Genomic DNA, 24,147 nt, shown 5'->3' on the forward strand with positions numbered 1-24,147 from the left:
ATCAAACATGGCACTTATCAAATAAACTCTGAACGGTCTTCAAAATGTTTACCTGGATCTCACAACGGCCTCTTGTGGCTTCGATGTGGAGATGTTATCGAACCCCTCATCCAGCTCATCCGGATCAGCGACGTGGATCCATCTGTGGCGGGTGGCGCGGGTGGAACCAATAATGCCAAGCACCAATCAAGAACATATACAAGAACTAGAGAGTTGGCAAGATAAGCTCAGGGTACCAGACTAGTATGAGGAAGAGGAATTGCACAAGCACGGTGTTCACCGGATTCTTCCAGCGGCAAATGTCAGAGAATCACTTGCCAACAGCAATCATGCCAGACAGTACACCCAAAATTCTGAACCAATTTGCTTTGCTTTTTCTCATGCTCCACAAGTTGCTATCTACGTCAAGCATGTATTGCACCACTTCTGTTCTGAAGGGGGCTCTGCCCTGGTTAGTCTAGCAGCCACAATCCTCCTTGCATAGTTTCTCAAGGTCTCCAACTAAGCAACACCCAAGGGGTGCAAATACTGCATTTTGGGGAGTAGGGACCTTGTGTAACATGCCAACACGTTCATCATGGATGAGGAAGAGAACCTCACAGCAAGCTCAAGCTCCCCCATCTTCTTCACCCCAGAAGGCGGTAAAAGCAACAGGGGGTAAGAATGCGTGTACGGTCGATCGCTCTCTAGCGTCGAAACCTTTATTCTCACTTTCCCTATCCTTCCATCTTTGGGGCCTCCCCCCTTCTCATTCATTCCATTCATCAAATGTGAGTTATCAAACACACCAACAGTCAAAACTGTACATGGGTCATACACCTCCCATGTGTGCTGCTCATTTGAGCGTGGGTGCAAAGCTGTCCACTATCGTCCTGCTTCTCGCCCACTTCTGCCCATACTTTGCAACCAGATAGGCATCAGTAGTGCCTTGCTGGTCCTTGGTTTTCATAGGCAAGAACCCAGACCCACTCAAAATCCCAAGCCCCGACACTCCTATCAGAGGCTTCCATAACTCTCATGTCACTACTGTAATGTGGACTTGGTATCCACCATCTAAGCAAACTAGTGAGCAGGGACATACACCGGCTCCTCGGAACTAGATCAATGTTTACTTATATATGCCTTACTTAGAGTTGTATCTAGCTCTTTGAAGAATTCCCTCCGAAAAAAGGCTATCAAATTTTTTATCGTCAATATAAGGCCACTTAAGAATTGGGTGCCATAGAAGGCCATTCAATTTAGAATGATTTGACTCATAAGCTAGGATTCACAATTTTTAATGAAATTGATGTCAAAAGATAGCTTGCAAAAAGCTCTCTCCCCATTTCTAAGGCCATCCCCCAACCATAATTCTCATAAATCTAGGAGATATACGGTATTTGATCCCAAGGTGTCCTTGTATTGGACCCTGGTCTATTATTGGCCCCTTTACCCTTCCTACGAGAGATTGTATTTTAGATATAAGGGAACCACTAAAGGTGTCCTTGTATGGAACCCCCCCCCCCCCCCCCCCCCCCCCCCCTCTTTTATTGGTCCTTTTACCCTAGGCCATGTAGCTTGTAGATATGTTTAATAAACAACCTAGTTAACTTTTCACCTCTTTTCTGGCAGTTGTGAACTTGACCATCTTGGCCAACTTGTTGACCATTACACCAACCAAATCATTCTCTTCATTCCAAACCAGTGATAAAATCCATGAAAATACTCTCCCATTTCCCTCTTGGAATATTTAGCGAATGGAGTAATCCTCCAACCTTAAGGCACTGAATTTTTTTAATCTCGCACATCTTGCATTTCAATGTAAATTCTTGGACATTCTTAAACAAACTCACCTAATAAAATTATCTTTTACTGGTGCATAGTTGTTATGCATGGTCTATCATCACTTTTAATAAGAATTAGCACAAAATTTGACAGGGGGATACAAGCACTTGTTAAACAGGGGGTTGTTTTGCTAAACATGAAGAAACTCGTTAAAGAGGGGGTTGTTTTGCCAAACAAGAAGAAATTGTTCACCTTATATGCTTTCCTTTCCATCCCTAGTATTTTTTGTCTATTAAAAATTTGTTTAACCTTTAGGATAAGAATGTGCTCTTCTTCTCCAAGTTTCATTCTCATCCTCGCCACCACAATCCTACCATTACACTTGAACATACTCAAGATATAAAATCCATAACATGATCAAATAAGTGTAAGCACCAAACAGCCAAAAACAAGCATGTGCTCAATAGAAGGCTTTCTATCATGGCATGCTTCATATGGAGTAATAGACTGCAAAGCTTTCGTAAGACACCTGTTAAGTACATAAGTGACACACATGATGGCCTCAAGCCAAAAAGAATGCGGCAAAGCTTGACTTTTGACCATACACCGTGCCATTTTCGTCTGTTTTTCCTCTCAGCAACACCACTTTGTTGAGATGTATAAGGCACTGTACATTGGTGTTTTATCCCACGACTAGTCAAAAATGTATTAAATTCACGAGACATATACTCCCCCCCTCGATCGGAATGGAGGGTGCCCATAGTACATTTCGAGACATTTTCAACCATAGCCAGAATCTGTTTGAAGCACATAAAAACTTCGGACTTCGCTTTAAGCGGAAATACCCATGCATGGCTGGAGTAATCATCAATGAAAGTCATGAAGTAAAGGTAATTGCCCAAGGACGGATTTTTCATGGGCCCACAAACATCCCTATGCACAAGCTGCAACCTACATGTGGCCCGAACTGAACCATCCTTTGGAAACTTAGAACGTTGCATCTTACCCAAAATACAGCCTTCACAAACATGTTTGACAGGTGCTTCAAGAGGCGGCAAAGACGCAACCATATCATATTTTTGCAAATGCAGCAAACTGACAAAATTTAGATAACCAAAACGTGCATGTCAAAGTTTTGCATTTGAAATAGTCCTTGAATCTGCAACAACAGCATTTGCAAAATTTTGTCCACACTTGTCATACAAAGTAAGCTTATACAGCCCATGGCACAAAAACATGTTGCATCATATAAGCCCACATAGGGTAGTTGTCCCCATCCAACCTGTCCTCAGCAGCAAACATCTTGAACACATCTGTGTTGTTGTCAGCCATGGTAAATGCTGCACCTGATGTGGAAGCTGCCCGAAAATAGGAGAAACCGAGCGGGAACAACACGTGCTATATAGCACAAACTATAGAAGACTATGAGGCACCTGTTATGCAGAAAACGGAACTAACAGAAATTTTGCACAAAATGACGAAATAGCCTGTGCAGTACTACCTGTAGTGGAAACGGAGGCCGAAATGAGCCTGAATCAAAACCGAAATGAGACCTGCGAATGCTTGCCAAAGCTCACTGAAATCGGAGAAAGTGAGCAGGCATGTGCTGGAGCAGTTGGCGACTAAGCCCGGGAGGACGCAACCTGTTCTGATACCAATTGTTGGAATTAGGGTTCCGGAGAAACGGATACAGCTTGGAGAAGATGAAGGAAGCTCAAGGCACACAATAGAGAGTGTGTTACTTAGTGTGCAATGGAAAGATTGATAGCCGTAGAGTGATGGGCATATATACAATGCTCGGGGGAAAAAACCTCCTAAAGAGGGGAAAAATGCCCCGGCGGTCCTAGTGTGTTCACACACATCACTACCACATGTATATGGTAACACTTCTTTACCAGAAGAATCAGTGATGTCCATGGACTAGAACTAGGCCTAATAAAGCCTTTGCCCATGTTGGAAATAGGGTTGCAGGGAAACACACACATCTTGGAGAAGATGAAGAAGATCAAGGCACACAACAGAGAGTAGTATTTCTTAGTGCACAATGGAAAGACAAGTTAGCCATAGAGTGATGGGCATTTATACAATGCACATGGTGAAAAAACTCCTAGTGAGGGAAAAAATGCCCCGATGGTCCTAAGTGTGTTCACACACATCAATACCACATGTGTATGGTAACAAATCGCCCTTGGGAGTGATGTGGTGAACAAGAGCTGGCACTTAGTGTATAGGGAAGTGCCATGCCCTGAGTGCATGATCATTCCACAAAGGGCAGTAAGCTCAAAGCTTTACAGAAAGCTTGGAACTTCTCACGAGGCAATGCTTTTGCGAACAGATCTGCAAGGTTGTCCTGCGTTAGCACAAAAGCCAAGCTAATCTCGCTTGTTGAGAGTATCTCCCTAACATAGTGATAATGCACCTCAATGTGCTTTGTGTGAGCGTGAAAAACTGGGTTCCTTGCAACTGCCAATGTGCTCTGACTGTTAGTGTAGATGATGTTGGTAGTGCTCTTTCCAACACCCAAATTAGCCATCCAATGTCTGAGCCATACACACTTAACCGTAGCTATGAAGACTACCATGTACTCAGCCTCACAACCGGAAGTGGCCATACTAGGTTGCTTCTTGCTCAACCATGATATGCATGAACTGCCTAGCATGAAACAAAAACCACTTGTGGACGAGTTGTGGATACTCGCGTGTCAAAACAACCCCCAATTAGAGTCTAAAAAAGCATGTAAATCTGACGACAATGATCCCCCTTGGGATAAAATAGCCCAAGATGCAAAGAGTGAAGAGTGACATCGGTAGGATTACTAGAATTATGAAGATTCAACTGCCTCATTGGAATTTACATTCAAGTTTCCACCACTAAAAAGAGGCAAAAAACTATCATAAATGTCCTATGAGCTCACATTATTGTCTCTAGTACATGAAAACAAGGACTGATAGAATCTTCCACAAACACAACATCTCGTGAAACCAAGATACGCTTTTTTTGCGGATGTTACAACCTGTAACCTTTTCTTTCAGTACTTTAACCAACAAAAATGCATTTAATAGACTTATCATCCAGTTTTTTGTGCTGACTTTTTTGTCACCAAAGCATAAGCCATACAACCAAAAACACGCATGTGATCAATAGATGGTCTTTTATCATCCCATGATTCATATGGAGTCATAGACTACAAAGCATTCATAGGACAAATGTTAAGTACATGATAGCCTCAAGCCAAAACAAATGTGGCAAAGCTTGACTTTTGACCAGACATCGTGCCGTTTTCATAAGCATCTTGTTTTTTGTTAAACAACACTATTTTGTTGAGGTGTATACAACACTATACATTGGTGTTTTATCCCACAACAAGCCAAAAATGCATTAAACTCATGAGACGTATACTTCCCCCCTCGATCTGAATGGAGGGCGCCCATACATTTAGAGACATTTTCAACCATAGCGAGAATTTTTTTGAAGCACATCAACACTTCAGACTTAGCTTTAATGGGATACACCCATGAATCCATGTAGTAATCTTCAATGAAAGTCACGAAGTAAAGGTAATTGCCCAAAGATGGAGTTCGCATGGGCCCACAAACATCGCTATGCACAAGTTGCAATATGCATGTAGCCCTAATTGAGCCATCCTTTGGAGACTTTGAATGCTGCATTTTACCCAAGATATATCCTTCACAAATATGATTCCCAAATGCTTCAAGAGGTGGCAAAGAAACAACCATATCAGTTTTCTTGCAAACGCAACAAACTCTCAAAGTTCAGATGCCCAAAACGTGCATGCCACAAAGTTTTGCATCTGAAATAGTCTTGGAATCCACAATTGCATTTGCAAAAATTTTCGCACACTTGTGATACAAAGTGATTTCATACACCACAACATAAAATCCTAGATGCAACAATTTCATCACCAAAATTGAGATAATGAACTGTACATCTGTCATCCATAAATTTCACAGCAACATCAAGTCTAGCAAGTGCAGATATAGACAAAAGGTTCTTTTTTATTCCAAGTACATTGAGTGCATCGATAAGTGTGAAAAAACTGCCATTTCTAGTAGTTAGCACAATCTTTCCAACTCCATGGACTAGATAAGAGGCATTGTTAGCAACAAGTGACCGTATTTCCAAGAGACAGACTCAAGAGAGGTAAACAAGTCCCAATGTGAGGTAATGTGCTTTGTAGCAGCACTATCAAAGTACCACACATGTGAGTCTGTACCAACTGACATACATGCATCATGAAAAAAAGGATCATAAAAGCAATTCTGCACTAAATACCCACTATGCATCTACATCATCATCACAATCTCCTTTCACAAAAGATTCTGCAATAGATGCACTTGTACTGGAACCAGCTTCTTTCTTCTTAGCCTCTTTGGCCTTCAATTTAGGACACTGCTTAATCAAGTGATCATTGGCCTTGCAATAATGGCAACGCAACTTATTTTTCCCTTTTCAGTAAAATTTCTAAATGAAGTGCTAACAACAAAAGCATTAGGAATAAGTGATTTTCCACTCGCGAAAGAACCATGAGCAGCGGCTACATTTCTGTTACCACTTTTCTTTTGAGCATTAATGAAAGCATGTTCAACTGCATGCTGTTTCGCCCTGTTCTTTCTTGAAAGTGACTTGCAACAACAATGTACATAATGCATCAAACTTGACAACATTAGGATTTCCTTGGGTCATAAGTCTCCAAGTATTAGTGAAAGTCTGGTAAGAATCTGGCAATGCATCAAGAACACTCTGCACAAGGGAACTGTCAGAAATGACTTCGCTTGCAGAAATGAGTTGCTCATTAATTTCCTTGATACTAGCAAGGAAAGTGTGAAAATTGCACCAGATGTGAAAACTGCCTGAAAAGAAGAGAAACAAAGCGAGATTAATGCGTGCTATATAGCACAAAATAAAGTAGGTTGTAAGGACTTGTTATGCAGAAAATAGCACCGACAAAGATTCTACACAAAAGGACAAAATTGCATGCGTACTACTTCTTGTAGTAGAAACGGAGGCTAGAATGCCCGAATGAGAATTCTAAGCTACTGAGTGGCTTAATCTATAAGCAGGTTTGCTTATAGGTTTGGAGCCTCGCATAATGTCGATGCCATGGTCAACTTCCTTAGATGGTGGTAAGCCATCTCACACGGAAATACATCCAAAAATTTGTCTAATAAATTCTTTAAAGCATCTACATACTTATTCTTTATTGTCTTGTTTTCATTGGATTTTTCAATGTTTGAATCGCATGCATGCCAAGTAGGGTTTTCAAACACTGGATCTCGTCCAAGGCTTTGTTTTTTATCAAGTTCGTCTGTGCAAATATTATTTTAAGTTTATCTATAGAAACAGAACTTAAAAGAGGGAAACAAGCATATACCTCTGTTATTTGGTCTCTGTAGATTCCACAACAAAGCTCCATGGATGATATGAGGGGTAGAGTGAACACTATGATTGCCTTATAGGGTGATGACCCTACCTCTATGCTGAAACTATAGCGTATTGTGTAAATAGCTCCGATAAAGGCTAGGGCCTAGGCTATACAACCACTCCCTTCCTAGATTTATGTATGCTCTAGCTAAGTGCATGACCTAAAAGTCAAGACTTGCCTCATTGTCCTACATGGCCAAAGGAACACCTAAGAGGATGGTATTCCATACCGTTTTGTCATAACTACTGGCTAAGCCAACGGTGTACTCATGATCGCTTTGTGTCTCAGGTAAACCTAACTTGCTTCTTGACTAATGAGTAGTTCAAGAAGTTATGGTTTTCTTCGTCATCTATAAAGTGGGGACTCTACGGTCACTATGGTACCACACTACAAGAGGCTATTCATATTAGCGACGCTCACACAGCGACGCTCAAAAAAAAATTTCCCGGCGTCGCTATGAGCGTCGCAAATTTCTTTGTAAATTTGCGACGCTCATAGCGACGCCGGCTGGGCTAAAAAAATAACCGAGCGCGCCCAAAAACTCAGATCTCAGATTTGAGTTTTTCGGCGCCCTCAAGCAAGGAGCAGGTAACGCTCTCCCTCTCTCTCTCTCTCTCTCTCTCTCTCTCTCTCTCTTTCTTCTCCACACACACACACACACACACACACACACACACACACACACACACACACACACACACACACACACACGAGGAGAGGAAGGAGAGCCAGGTATGCTCCTTCCCTCTCCTCATTCTCATGTTCCCTTCCCCTCTTTCTCTCTCCCTCTCTCTCTCTCACACGCACACACATACACACACACACATAGTGTTTTTGAGAGAGAGAGAGAGAGAGAGTACAAAAAAAAACAAAAACGCACACACACATACATAAACAAAGAATGCACACACACATTGAGAGAGGAAAAGAGAGAGAGAGAGCATGCATAAACAAAAAACGCACGCATTGAGAGAGGAAAAGAGAGAGAGAACATGCATAAACAAAAAACGCACACATTGAGAGAGGAAAAGAGAGAGAAAACATGCATACGATCCAAAAAAATGCACACACATTGAGAGAGAAAGAGAGAGAAACTAATTTAACGTCGTAGGAAACTAATTAAAATTAAAAGACCTAAAGATCTAGCCGACGAGGAGTTGAACTCAAGACCTATTATTCAAGAGGGAAATGGCATAATCAATCTATCATACTTGGCATGGGTGATAGAAAGGTTATACCATTTATCTCTTTTTATTGGCACACACATCCACACACGCGCACACACACAAGAAGAAGAGAGTTATAACGTCGTAGGAAACTATCTTAAAAGACGTTAAAGATTAGGTTAGATGTAGACTTACGTTAAATTAGATTTAGGTTTATTTACGCTAGATTTAGATTTACGTTATATTAGATTAGATTTAGGTCTCCATAGACTGCGATGCCTGCATGAAGCGGGTGAAGAAAGCCCTCAATGGAATATAGGGTATTGCTGCCTTCACTCATGGTGGGCTCCGTCGATCCAAAAGTACTGGTGAAATGTCTTCAGAAGATAGGGAAGAAGGTGGATCTTCAGGGCGGCAAGAGTCACTACATCCCCAACACAATGACCATCTAGACAACCTCTAGTCATTCAACAGCAACTTCAAAGTTAGTAACAAGAGCAAGAACGGTCTAAAGGGCCAATTGCTGTCGTCAGATGTGGATGGAGATGAGGCAGCGTCACCGCCGGAAGTTAACTCTCACATCTTTAGTGATGAGAATGCCAACTCTTGCCGAGTTATGTGAAAAATTATGTGTTAAATCAGTTTTAAGGTTCTTATAATCCCTGTTAGTTTAGTTCTTTGTTTTTAATATAACATAATTTACGTTAGATTTAGATTTATGTTATATTAGATTAGACTTAGGTTTATTTAGGTTTACCCACACACACACACACACACACACACACACACAAGAAGAAGAGAGTTTTAACGTCGTAGGAAACTATCCCAAAAGACGTTAAAGATTAGGTTAGATGTAGACTTACGTTAAATTAGATTTAGGTTTATTTTTAGTTAGATTTACGTTTATTTAGATTTACGCTTATTTACGTTAGATCGAGTCCACGCAAGAATTACTTACGGTTTAGGGTTTAGAGTTAGACGAACAGTGCAAAGATCTACTGTGAAAAGATGTTAAGATGCTGTGAAGTGCTACAGCTAGAGAAGAGGCAAAGGGGTTTTGTCCACTACATGCAGTATCATGTAGACGTGGGTGTGTAGATTTCTTGTACCCACAAATATAGGTATTGACCAATAAAGACGAGATTATAACCCGGTGGTTCTGATCTCTGTGCACCTCTAGACCGAGGTGTACGGAGATTGGACATGACTAGAGAATGTGAGTTAAAGAGAGAGAGAGAGAGAGAGAGAGAGAGAGAGAGAGAGAGATAAGACGAAGAATGCCAATAGAATATTAAATTTGTTGTCCAGGTTATAAGATTTTTATCCTCATTATGAGTAGTGACGAGGATGTGGGACCGTCCAACCGAAACACCTATCTCTCAACGAGGGTCTTATGTCCTTGTAATCAATGCAAGCATGCTGTGCGACGGACAAGATGTGTTTCTTTGCAGCACGTTCGCGAATTTGGCGAGTTCGATCCATCTATTATAGATCGAGTTGTTGCCAATTATAACTCGTCCGACTCTGACGTTGGCCAACAAGCAGCAATCTTGCAACCCAATAGACGTGTTCGCAGGCGCTTTGGTCAAGCAGCATATGTGAGGCCACAAGATGTAGCCTCTGACAGCTCGGGGGATGATCATGCAGAGCACATTCCCAATGAGGCAATGTTTGAGCCCGAGATTGATGAAATGATCGAGAGGATCATGGATTCAGAAAGGCTTATCTATGATGATATGAAAAGTGAAGCCGATACGCCATTGTATAATGGAGCACGTATGTCTAGATTGAAAGCACTCCTGGTTCTTCTCAACATGCAGGCAAAGTTTGGATGGAGTGACACTAGCATCACAGCGCTTTTCAGGTGATCTATTACAATTAGTTTACTTTAATAAAACTCTAAATGTATAATGATCTGATAGATTTTTACACGACTGTATCGTATTTTTATGTTGTGTAGATTGCTGAAAGAGACATACTACCAGCTGACAATGTGATGCCAGATTCCCGAGATGAAGCAAGAAAGATTTTGCGAAACTTGGGGATGGATTACAATTCTATCCACGCTTGTCCTAATGACTGCATTCTTTTCAGAGGGGAATACATAGACATGGAGAAGTGTCCGAAATGTGATTCCGAAAGATATCGAGTAGATCTCCACGGGACAAAAATTCCACAAAAGGTTTTGCGACATTTTTCTCTGCTTCCTCGCATCAAGCATTTCTTCGAATGTAAGTCCATGGCCGTCCTAGCATCATGGCATGAGGAGAATAAATCTTCGGATGGTGTGCTACGAATTCCTGCAGATTGCGCAGCCCGGAAACATATAGATGGAACATGGTTGGATTTTGCCACGGAAGCTCGAAATTTGCGCTTAGGCCTGGCTATGGATGGCGTAAATCCATTTGGTCAAAGATCAACATCCATTTGCGTCATTCTCTACTCTATTCATTCAATATTAAGTTTAAATATTCGTGTGTTTAATGCAGATATGGATGATGAGGAGTTTCTTTCTTCTTTGTCACCGCAGCAGAGACAGTGGTACGTGGAGCGTCATCGCTCTGGCGCATCATCGCGCGTTCCTACTCCATCCGCATCTCCCTCTCTTTCGGAGCATTCGGCGCGCTCCGAAGCTTCGGCGTCGACGAGACGAGCTTCACACTCGTCTAGACACCGGCGCTCTAGTGGTGGCGGTGGCGGTTGTTGTGGGGATTCCGCCACCGATGCCTCCACACCGCCTCGTGTTCGACGAGGCTCTTTACCCTCCCCTTCTTTGCCCGCCCCCACACCAGCCACAGCATCGCCATCTACGCGAGGTTTTGCACGGCTAACTGTTCCTAGAAGCTACACACCTCTACCTACTCCGCCAGGAGCCACCCCACTCGACACTCCTCACTTCGGGGCCCAGACGCCGGTGGAGACACCTGACGTCCGTACCCCCATCGACACGCCACTAGAGACCCCTGCCGGGACACCCAGGTTCACGCGTCACCGGCCAGAGGGCTTGTCTTACTCTGTCGACTTCAGCGGCGGCATCATCATGGATGATGACGGCAAGAAGGTGATCTCGCGCATGCGTGGTCTTTGATCTCAGCTGTTTAAACACTACATACTAAACAAATGGAGTGAAGTACCAAGTGATTTAAAAAACAGAGTCATCAGCATACTTCATGATGAGTTTCCCGTTCCAACACGGGATCAGCGTTTCAATGAAGACCTGATGAAGATTCGAATGCGCGAATACTGCAAACACAAGCGTTCCGAAGTGCAAAAAGCAATCAAGAATGGGTGGAACAGGCCAGATTGGCTGGCCAAAGAAGATTGGAAGAATGCAAAGAAAGCAGTGCGCGAGAATCCCGACAAGTGGAAGCAACAAAAGGATGCAGCCAGAGCGCGAGTAGAGGCAGGGAGTTCGCACCACTTGGGGAGCGGTGGATGGGCATCATTTGAGGCCGATTTTGTAAGTGTTTTCACATTGCTCTTTATGTTCGATAGTTTAGGGTTTATGAGTTTTTTAATTCTAACATAATGAAATCTTTGTATGTTTTGACAGTGGTCGATGACAGGACGTGATCCCACACCGTACGAGCGCGAGTACGCAGACAGGAAGGGCTTAAACGCCCTGATGGACATTCTCAGTTCTCGCGGCGGCATGGTTAGTATTAGGGTTTACTCTTTTCTATTTTTTGTATTGTTTTATAAATGTCGTTATATGTTTATACTTACTGAAAGCTGTCTTATTGTCTTTTTTTGCAGAATCCGACAGATACACCGCTTGGACGCGATGAGACGTCTGACTAGACGACGTCAGTTTAGCCGTAGCTAGATAGCATTAGTTTAGGGTTTCTCATAGCTTATGTATCATGAGACGGATTTTATACGTCTTTTTGAACCATGTATATTATTACATTTGTCACCGCAGTTCCTTTTGCCAATCAATTCTTTATGCCTATGATGTTGTACAATTGTCATTATTACATTTGCCAATCAATTCATTTTGCCTATGATGTGTACAATTGTCAATTTTGCAAACAATGCGTCTTGTGGGTGACTATTTTGGGTCTATTATCTACCCTTGCACTTTTTTTAAAAAGTGAATCAAGTACAATATGGTTAATGGGTGGTAGGGCATTCAATGCCCTGCCACCAAAAAAAAATTCTCTCAGGCGTCGCTATAACCGTCGCTATTTATGGCTCTGTAGCGTCGCTATGAGCGTCGCTATAGTCTTCTGTGTAAACGTCGCTATAACCATCGCTATGAGCATCGCTATGAGCGTCTCTATATAGCGACGCTTATAGCGACGCTCGTAGCGACGGTTTTAGCGACGCCGGGGGTTATAAAAACCCAGTGTATTTCCGTCGCTAACAGCGTCACAAGAGCACACAACCTCTTGTAGTGCCATATATAAGCATACCAAGTCATCTAGTCCTATTGAGGGCACCCACATTGTTTGTGTCAGTGCACAGGTGTGAGAGCTATCTCGATGGGTAACTGCCACCTCTCAAAACTCTAGAAATCAAGGGGAAACCTTTGAATTGTGTGCATTTGCAATGTGTCTTCCTGTGCACATCTATCTCTATTCTTTATCTAGGCATTGCATTGTTTTGACATGCCATTGGATGAAATGATATCCTAAATAAAATACACATGTCATCATAGTTGACAAAGATACACTTTTTTTAACACTATTTTGGTACCAAAAAGGACACTACATTGTCCTTTTTACCGGGTTTTAATATATAAAGTGGTGTGTATTTCTCCCAAAGAATTCCTTTTCTGACCTTTTGCAACATTAAACAAAGCATCTCGAAAAATTGCCTGATTATAATTTATAACTTTGAGCTTTCTATTGTAGATATTTAGACGAACACCGTCTTAAAAATTGCACAAAACAATTTTAGAAAAAAATTGACTAATGATTATAAAAAAATAATAAGATCTGAACAAGAAAATAAAATCAAATTTTGATAATTATAGTTTATCAATATGCAAGTTTCACCTCATGTAAAAATTTTATTAGAGGGTATTAAATTCTCCAAAATCTTGTGGGTCTCATAAACACCTTATGTACATTTTGTGATGGATCAAGTAAGTCATATTTTAAAAATGAAATCAAGATAAGTAATGTTAAATATGCATGTACAGAATGTATTAAAATTGATGTCTATGGAGACTATGAAGTGGAGTTTTTCTCATATTTTCAAAATTGCACACGTTAAAAACATCATTTTTTGAGAGAGAGATATTGGCTGTGAAATTTGTTTTATTTTTTTAATTAAAATGTAATCAAAGCATCTTTACTCTATTGAATTCATGCTTATGGTGAAGCTTCTCTATTTTTTATAAATTACGTTCCTAAAAGAAGCTTATATTTATAAGATTTGTGTTATATTTGAACCTCAAAACATACATATTTAATTGGTTTTAGCTTATAGATTCAATTTTGATCATTTTGAGATATAACATCATCACATCTCAAGAAAGAGCTTTGCAAAACCAAAAATTGCCTCCTTGTCAACATTCTAGGAATTAATCTCTTTTGTCTATATTATTATTTAAGAATTTAGATAATTTTTTAAATGTTGTATATACTATTATTTAAGAATAGGGCTTTGTGGACATATAAAATTTCTTTTTTATAAGAACTTAGAGGTATTTTATGAAAATTTTGAGAGAACATCTTCAAATTTTGGTGATAATTTCAATTGAAACCTATAATCTATCTCAAAAACTAAGATTCACTTTGTGGTAGAAAAAACTCCTAAATTCTTTTCATACCATAACTTAGCCATAGTAATGATTTTTTACTACTTGCACAAAATATTTATGAAAAGTTCGTGACCAAATAGGACACTAATGTGTTCCAAGACACGTGTCTGATTACAAAACCAGTGCTAAGGATCATTAGAGTGAGTGCCACATACCTTCCTACAGGTCCTTGAGTGAGAATCACATTCTCTCCTTTTCTTTGCATTTTCATATATAATCGATACATCATGATGCATGCTACAATATAGAAAGTAACACATTTAAGATTAGACCCATGTACGTAGCAATACTTAGCCTACTGTTTAAGGTAAGTTTGCAGCGGATGATTACAAGCTAGTGAAGATTGCACATCTCTTTGGTAATATCATAGTTATTTTTTCTTCACAACTATTTAGTTTGTGGTTGTGGCTTTGTTGATCTAGCTCGCCAAAATCATGGAGATGAAAGAATTCTCTTCCTTTTTTTGCTTTGCCCTTGTTAGAAGTTGGTGTGGGTATTTGCTTTGGAGTGATGGGCTTTGTGTTGCTTCTATCAAAGTTTGGATCCCATTTCTATTGTTGTTGGGAGAATTTTTGGAGTGGTCTTTGGTTGTGTCTTATTGTCTCGAAGATTTGGTAGCCAAACTTGTTTCTTGATGGGGAAGACGACTCTTTTCTTGGCACAGGGGTTGGTAGATTTTTTACTTTTGGGATCCAAATTTTTTGAGTTGACCCCATTAGCTTGTTTGTTTTGGTCTTGCCTTTCGTTGTTATCTTCTTATTTTGTGGAGCTCTTCTTATTTCTGTGTGTAATCTTTGGGTATTATAAAGGTTTTCAATGCAGGATGCAAAATTAGTTTCTACACCTTTGGCTAGTCACCTTAAACTAACCAAGGATATGTGTCCAAAGACACAAGAGGAGATAGCCTATATGTCAAAAGTTCCATATGCTGCAATGGTAGGTTCTCTGATGTATGCTATGGTCTGGACAAGGCCAGATATTGCACATGCAATGGGAGTTGTGAGTAGGTTCATGGATAATCCATGTAAACAACATGGCAAGTTGTGACGTGGATACTTAGGTATCTAAAGGGGACAACCACAAATGCTTTGTATTCTAGAGGCACTGAAATTTTCTTGCAAGGGTATGCTGATACAGATATGGCAGGTGAGAAAGGCACTTGAAGGAGCACTAATGGCTACATCTTCACGATTGGAGGCGCAACAGTAAGTTGGGCTTCAAAGCTACAAAAAGTGGTCTCACTTTCTACCACGAAGCAAAATATGTAGCAATGGCGGAGGCAAGCAAAGAGATTCTGTGGCTTCATAGATTCTTGGAGAAGCTTGGATACAAGCAAGACAATTGTGTCTTGTACAATGATAGTCAAAGCGCCATTCATCTTGCAAAGAATTCAACTTTTCACTCAAGGACAAAGCACATTGAGGTGAGATATCACTTCATATGTACACTTTTGGAAGAGAGACAACTAAAGCTAGGAAAGGTGCACAAGTGAAAATTATGCACAAAGGTGGTCAACAAGGAGAAGTTGAGCTTTTGCTTATCTTCAATCGGCATTCAACGATAAGAAGCAAGGATGGAAAGCAGTCACAGGTTTGGTGTGGAGATCAGTCTCCAATTGGGAGATTGTTAAGTATGGAGCATAATTTACCCCTTGTAATTTTTAATCTTTAAAACACACAATTGTAAGGACCCCATTAGGAGGAGAAGCCATCGTGCATAAGAAAAATCACTCGTCGGAAAACCAAAAATTCACGGCCAATTTCGAGCCCCTTTTCACCGAAATATTATGGCCGGAGAGCGACCGAAAAGTGGTCAAAAAATGACCGGTGGGCGGTGAGAGAAAGTCAATGGCTGGTGTTTGGTGGCCAAATTCAATGGCCGGTCACCGATTTATAGACAGACTTGTCTTCTCAAGGGCGGCCACACATGGGTGCATTTGAGAGTCCAACTTGGACATGTCTACACAAGGGCGGCTACGCACATTTGCCTCTCATGAGAGAGGACAACTCTTTTGGACTATAAAAGGAGGCCTTTTCTATACACATTTTGCATTGTGAGTTGATGAAACAAGGTGTATGTGAGGTGTTGATAGTGAAGCAAGGCGGGAGCTCCATTACTCTTGACTATGTTCCTTCTCTCTCGGCATGAAGAAAGATCGATCTCTCTCTCTTGACACATAGCGTGAAGCAAGGGAAATATACAAGCGAAGTGTGATGAAGGATTCAAGTGGAAAATAGAGCTCAATTGCAGCAAATAAGCAAGGGAAATATACAAGAGAAGTGTGACGAAGGATTCAAGGTAAAATAGAGCTCAATTGCAGCAAAGAAGAGGGCTCTCTCTTGGCATAAAGGGAAGCTTCAAGGACAGCATGGAGTGAGGAAAATAGCACGAGTGTGGTCAAGGATACGAAGTGTAACATTTAATGGCCTAAAAACTTGTGTGTAGCAGAAATTAGCATGAACATAGTGGGCATTCCATTAGAATAGATTCTTAATGAGAATTACAAGAGTGCTTGGGTGGAGAGAGCAAAAAAAAGCATAACACCTAGTTAGATAGCATGAACAATACTTTCAAAAGAGAGAGAAATTAAACTATGTGACAACAGTTGAGGACCGGATTTGCATGGAGCCGGTCCCCCATCCAAAAGGCTTTGTATTATGGTTTCTCCCATCAAGAGAGACATTGTACAATACAATTATTCGTTGTGTTCCTTCTAGACTAGATAGTGCAATGAAGATGAAAGCTTCATGCACTTAGCAAACACAACATCAATTATCTCCGGTCTCAGACCCAAGACCTCACACACCTTCAAAGATGGTGAGAGCTAGCAGGGTATGAGAGTAGATTGAGAGGAAGTAGGAGTATTCTTACGAGAAAGATGTACATCTCCTCACATAATCACTCATATTAGCATAGCTTAGCTTAGTAATTAGCATGGTAGAGGAGATGAGCATGCATTGAAGCTTGGCTCTTGGTTGGATTTGCATCACAAAGCCAAGCGTTGTTGGTGTAGGCTTCCCTTCTCACAAGCTTGGAGTAGGTGGTAAGCTTTTCATTAAAGCTTGATAAGGAGAGAGATTCTTCTTTACTTCACACCTGAGATTGTGTGTGTGATAATGCCTTGCAAAAATCAGCCCCCTCTCTCTCTTGGGCGAGCCCTCTTGCTATTTGCTCTTGCTGTCCTCTCATTGGACCTCCCTAGTGCTAGCCAATGACAATTAAGCAGCATAAGTGATAGCCTTCTGACATGTGTCCCCCTTTCCCCTTTTGTGAGAGCTTTAGGTAATTTAATAATTCAACTAAACTCTCATTGGATCCCTTTGCCTCCTGGCCAATAGGAATCAGGCAAGCCAATGGGCTGCTGAATGCTCATTGGACCCCTTGGGAGACTGTCCAATAGTCTTCTAGAGGACTTAATTCTCATTGGTTCTTTTAAATTAATTAAACTAGATTTACTCTATCCTAATTCTCATTGGTCCACCTCCAAGGCCATCCAATAGGAATTGTGTACACCTTGTGGGCATCTGGGCTAGGGAGCTGACATGTGTCCCTGATTCCCTTTGTGTAAAGGGAGCTTGTGTGTGTGTGACTTTCTCTCTCATCCCCTACAAGCTAGGCTCGCCCCCTCCTATGTAGGACTTTTGGGACACACACAAAGCGTCCGATGCCCCCCATGGTTGACCTTTGGACACAACCTTTGAATTTTGGAACCTTAGCATTTTGGAAGTCTTAATGGGCTGAACCTTAGGGTCTTTTTAGCCCATTGTTGCACATGGATCTTTTGTAGATGGCCCCCCCTTTAGATCCCTATTTTCCCTCCTTTGGATCCCTGTTGTGGCCGGTCTACTAGCTTAACCAATATTCTAGCTTTTTCTCCCCTGACACTTCCCCATATTAAATTATCAGTTTAACATGAGCAAATCATTTAGGAGAATTAGATATTGATCATTATGACACGAAGTGACAGAGGGAGGTCAATTCCAAGAAACCTCTCTTGCTCTCTCTCTCAACTTAAGGAAGTAGACAAAGGAGCACCAGTGTTTTAAGTTTTAATAGCATGGATACTAAATTCAATCAATTTTCAAGGTATAACCACGATTAATGTTTGCTCTCTTGACTAGATTATGGGAGAATTAAGCACCCTTAACAACTAGCATTTGTAAATGAATTCCACTTTTGGTTAACCATTAGCAACTTAAGGCTTTCAGGGTGTCAATTTTAAGTGATCTTGGTGTTTATTGAGCTTTTTGCTTGGTGTCGTGCATCTAGTCTCTTATTTTTCCCACAACAAGTAGCACGGTGATGACCCAACTCACCTCACGAACCCATTATCCCCGACATCTTTGAAGAACCCGACGCGAAACTAAGCCGGGGTGGGAAAATTTTGCAGAGAAAGATGACTACACCGCCAAGAGGCGGCATTGCAGCAATTGATGTAGCAATTTTCCTCTTACATCCAACAACACCAGACTGCACAACAACAATTGAATTTGCATGAGCGGATTCAAAAAGCTCGACAAGCAATTACAAAAAACTTGCAATGGGTGAAGGTCAAGATGTTTCAAAATTATGCCAAGTTTACCAACAACCTATGGAGGATAATGGGATTGATGATCATGAAGCAATCGAAGGGTTTCACTTGATTGAAGGCATGACATGAGGAGTATTTTCTTGAAGATTCTCAAAGGGTAACTAAGCGAAGTTTTATGAAATGCATCCAGAAAAAAAACAAGGACTTATCTGCACGAGAATTGCTGCGAGAATTTGAAAAGAAATTTGAGCAGTTATCAATAGGAGAGCAGCGATCATTGAAACCGAAACGGGTAGAGCTATTCGTCCAAGCTATTGATCCATGGTTTCAAAAGATCTTGGTGCAACTACTTTAAGAATCAACATGTGAATTGGGCTTAACATTTGATTGGAAGTTGGTTTCTAAAGCAGTCAACATTTGATCAGAAGTTGGTTTCTAAAGCAGTCAACATGATTGTGAAGCGGCAGGTGAGGGTGGATAAACTGATTGTGGTCAAATCCCATGGAGACAACAAAAGAAGAAATTAAGGAGAAGTCAACCTCTGGAAAACAAAAATTTAGGGAGCCAGTTCTTGATGAGCTAATAAAAGGTATACAAGAATTAAATTTGAATTTAAAAGCAGTAAAACTTGAAGGATTAAGCACAAAGGGTTCCACTTCAGAGCCCAGGCAACGTCCTCCACGCAGGGATTGGGATGACCACTGCATGTGGTGCAATAGTAAAGATCATGAATGCAAAGACTATGAAAATTTTGATGAAGCTTACAAAAAAATGTGGTTTTTGGGAAAGACGAGAAGATTCATCTGAAGGCAACAAGTGAGCCACTACGCTTGAATTTTGCAAGGGGTGGTATGGAAAAATTAGTCAAAGAAATACAACATAATGTTGCTCTTGTGCGGTGAATTCTAGTAATGGTATGCAAAGTGCAATGAATTCTAATGGTATGCAAAGTGCAATGAATTTTACTGATAAACAAAGTGCTAACAAATCTAACGAGCAAAGTGCTCTCAATTTTAATTCTATAGAGCAACGTGCAACTATTGTAAAACAAACATTACAGGAATTACAATATTCTCCATCCCATCATAACTCTAGTTTACTTTCTCCTTTTGCACGACAAAAGCTTACTCACAGAGTATAGTGATGTGTTCTCAAGTGATTTACCACCGGGTTTAACCCCTACACATGATGTGCAGCATGGCATAGATGTCTTGCTAGGAACTAAACTGGTGAGTAAACCACCTTATCGTATGAGTGCTAAAGAAGCCAAGGAGGTTGAGAGTTAATTGACTGACCACCTCGCTCGTGGTTTCATAAGACCTAGCACTTTACCTTGGGAATCACCAATTCTATTGGTAAAAAAGAAAGATGTTACTATGCGCATGTCCGTAGATTATCGCGGATTAAATGCGATAACCATCAAGAACAAGTATCCTCTACCTCGAGTGGATGAGTTGTTTGATCAACTCCACGGGGCAAGATACTATACAAAGATAGATCTTCGTTCAGGATACCACCAAGTGCGTATCCTACTGCAAGATATCTCCAAAACTGCCTTTAGAACATGGTTCAGGCATTTTGAATTTTTGGTTATCCCTTTTGGCCTAACCAATGGTCCAGATACATTTATGACACCAATGAATAGTGTCTTACTTCCCTATCTTGGAGAATTTGTTGTGGTTTTCCTTGATGAAATTCTCATTTACAGTGAGACTAAAGATGAACACATAGAACACTTACGATTAGTGTTCGAACAGCTAGGAGCTAACGTGTTGTATGCTAAGCAAAGCAAGTGCGAGTTCTTTAAAACAGAGATACATTACCTCAGTCATGTGATCTCTTATTCTAGCATCAAAATGGACACTGACAAGGTCACTGCCATTCTTCGATGGCCACATCCCAACACGGTTGAGGAGCTTCAAATATTTTTAGGAATGGCTGGATTTTATCGACAGTATATCCGTGATTATGCCAAAATTATTGTTCCTATGACGGATCAACTTAAAGAAAAAGGTAAGACCTTTTCTTGGGAAGAAGCCCAAAAACGCAGTTTCGAACAGCTCAAGGTAGCTATAGCCACTGCTTCCATCCTAGCAATCGTCGACCCACTTAAGCCGTTTGTGGTAGAGACTGATGCTAGTGATAAAGCAATTTGTGCGGTACTTCTCCAGGAAGGAAGACCTATAGACTTTGAAAGTAAAAAGCTAGATAGAGCTCAATAGAATTATTTTCTCTATGAGAGAGAGCTCTATGCCATAATTCACGCTTTACAAAAGTGGCAACACTATTTATATGGTGCCGAGTTTGAAGTAGTTTTTGACCATGAGAGTATCAAATGGTTTACTACTCAAACGGACTTGAAGGGACGTAAAGCTAGATGGGTCAAAATCCTTCAAGATTATGATTGTAAGCTATGATATTTGCAAGGGGCGATATAATGTAGTAGAGGATGCACTAAGTCGGATACCTCATATTAATTTACTTGCTTACACGGAAATAAAGAGTGGATTTTTAGAGTCAATACATGAAAAGTTTGCACAAGATCAATCATATGATAAAGTGTCGAGTGCAGTTTTAAAAAGGGATCCCTCACACTCACATGTCTCTAAACAACCAAACCAACATGTCTGTATGCGCACATAAAAACTCCAGCACACAGAGCTCCACCCCTACTCAGGAAGAGCTTAAGCGATGGAAGAATTTTTTCATTGATGATGGCTACTTACTCCACAAAGGTAGAGTGTGTGTGCCAAAGGGCTTAGACACTAGGTGCCAAATCTTATTTGAGTGTCACGATAGTCCAAGTGCTGGTCATCCGGGTATTCGTAAGACGTATGCCTTAGTTCGACGGTAATTTTATTGGCCGGGCTTACATCATGATGTTCAAGAGTACGTACTAAATTTCCAACAGTGCCAAGCTAATAAGGCAGAGTGCCTCAAGTAGGTGGCCTTTTACATCCTTTAGAGATTCCACAAGGTAAGTGGGAGAGTATCTCTATGGATTTTGTAGTAGGACTACCTACTACAAATTGTGGCCATGATGCCATTTAGGTAACTGTAGACCGTCTCACAAAGATGGGTCAATTCATTCCCATTAGGAGTACGATTAAGACATCGGAATTAGCACGACTATTTGTAGAGCATATATATAAACTCTACGGTCTTCCAGCTAGTATCATTAGTGACAGAGATTGAAAGTTCGATAATCACTTCTGGAGAGCTGTGTAACTGAATCTAAGTATGACGGATCATCCAAAAACGGATGGTCAAACAGAAAGAGTTAATCAAGTGCTAGAGGATATGCTAGGAGGTTACGTTAGCAAAAAGCAAACCAATTGGGAAGACTACTTACCTATATTGGAATTTGCTTGTAATAGTTCAAAGCATGTGACTACAAGATTTAGTCCATTTATGCTTTTGTATGGATTTCAACCTAGTTCACCCGTTACGGTGGGGTTGGCTAAGGAGAAGATACAAGAAGCAAAAGATTTTCTCCAATACCATTTTAACACGCTTCGAGTTGCTCGACAAAATGTTAAGCAAGCTCAAGATCGATATAAGAAGTACGCAGATGAGCATTTTCATCTTTCTACTTTCGAAGAAGGAGACAAGGTTTTCCTCAAAGTTTCGGAGCATTTACAAAGTCTGAAGACAGGAAAAATTGCTAAACTTTCACCACGCTATTGTGGACCGTTTACCATTCTCAAACATATAGGTCAAGTGGCCTATAAGTTAGCTCTTCTAGAGCACTCACGAGTTCATCCTGTTTTTCATGTTAGCCGTTTACGAAAACAGCTATGACAAAATGATAATGTCATTGACACAGGTGTGTTAGTTGACCTTATCAAACCGCCAAACATCCCTCATGAGCCCGAAAAGATTTTGGATTCTCATGAGCTTCGCACCAGACATCATGTCAGACAACACGTGTTGGTAAAATGGCTAGATAGACCTGAAGAAGGTTCTACATGGGAGAATGTCTCCGCACTTAAGAAACATTTTCCTACGTTCATTTTTGAGGATGAAAACGATTCTCCACGGGGGGGGGGTAATGTAAGGACATGGGTCCTACGGGCAAGGCCACCGGCATGGCCAGACAGTGTGTACGCTAGGGGGAGGCTATAAGATAGCACGGTTGGGTGGATACTAGCACATGCATAACCACTGCTCTGATACCACCGCCCTTTCACTAGTATCAGAGCAGTGGTTATGCATGTGCTAGTCTCCACCCAACCGTGCTATCTTATAGCCTCCCCCTAGCGTGCACACTGTCCGGCCATGCCGGTGGCCTTGTCCGTAAGACCCATGTCCTGCGGTTTTACCGCCCTTTCGGAGCCATTCAAGCCATCAGAAACCTCATTCAAGCTACGGTTCATGAGCTGCATTTTTCAGCCCTCTTTTGGCAGTTTATGCTACATTTTTGGGTAGAAACGGAGGTTTTTGGCATATCTTTTACATTCGGACTCGAATACTTGTGATCCAGGAGTCTACCTTGGGGTTTTGGCACATTCTAGACGCACTGATCGTATCAAAAAATTTAAATTTTGAGTGCTGAATTTTCTGCTGCAACAGTTGTTTATTGTGTGTTGAGGATTCCACACATGGTTTGCTCTCGGATGTGAGAGTGGTATTTGTTGCAAGTTTCCTCACAGGTGGGAGGATACGATGTATGCCTTATGTGGTTTGATGCTTAGGGAGACTCATGTGATTGCGGTTTGAGCTCAGCAATGTATGCCTTGAGCATGTTTTTTTGGCAGTCACAGGTAGAGTAGGTATTTGTGTACTAGATTTGCAGGTGTTTGCAATGATGTATGCAAAGTGTGGAGATTGGTGTATACATTTGGAGTGCGGTTTGATGATCTTTGGTTGCTCATGGTTTTGAGCATACAGTCACTTTGGTTACTGGTTTTGTAGCCGTTTTGGTGACACAACTCTGGCAAAATTTTCCCAACAGTTTTATGCACATCGTTGGTGCGATCGAGATTGCAATTGCTTGTAGCACTCAGGATTTGTGTGCAGTCTTTTCCATTTTGGGTGGTGCATCGCGAGCGTGTTTTGCTTTGCATTTTTTGTCTTGAGATGTGAGTGCTCGGCCATTTGGAGCTTCCAGTTTTGACTCCCAGCTACATGTTGAGTCTAGTACTCCCACAGGTGTTGCCATTTGCAGTTGAGGACATCTTTTGCAGTGTTTTGGCTTGCATACCGGTTTCAACACAGCACGTGTCTTGAGCTTTTGCTTTGTGTATGCTTTTGTGGGATAGTGGTTGGAGTTTACTCGCCATAGTTTGTGATCAAGCTTAGCTCTCACTTTTGACAGGTTTTGTCAGTTTCGACACATTTTGGTGTTCTTGTACCCACTCTAATAGGAGTGAGGAGTTGTGTATGCTACGGTTTTCTGGCACATTGGTCATTCATTGAAACATTTTGGCAGTAGTTTTTCACTCACATATGTATGTCATTTGTGGCGCCATTG

At 41.1% G+C, this 24,147-nt stretch overlaps 1 pseudogene; it reads right to left on the reverse strand.

The window, feature by feature from the left end:
• The window catches only part of LOC147436763 (FT-interacting protein 3-like), a 65,111-nt pseudogene that overhangs the window by 509 nt on the left and 40,455 nt on the right, over positions 1-24,147 (reverse strand).

This window comes from Adiantum capillus-veneris, chromosome 17, assembly GCF_014529385.1.
Source record: "Adiantum capillus-veneris isolate H3 chromosome 17, ASM1452938v2, whole genome shotgun sequence".
NCBI lineage: Eukaryota > Viridiplantae > Streptophyta > Polypodiopsida > Polypodiales > Pteridaceae > Adiantum > Adiantum capillus-veneris.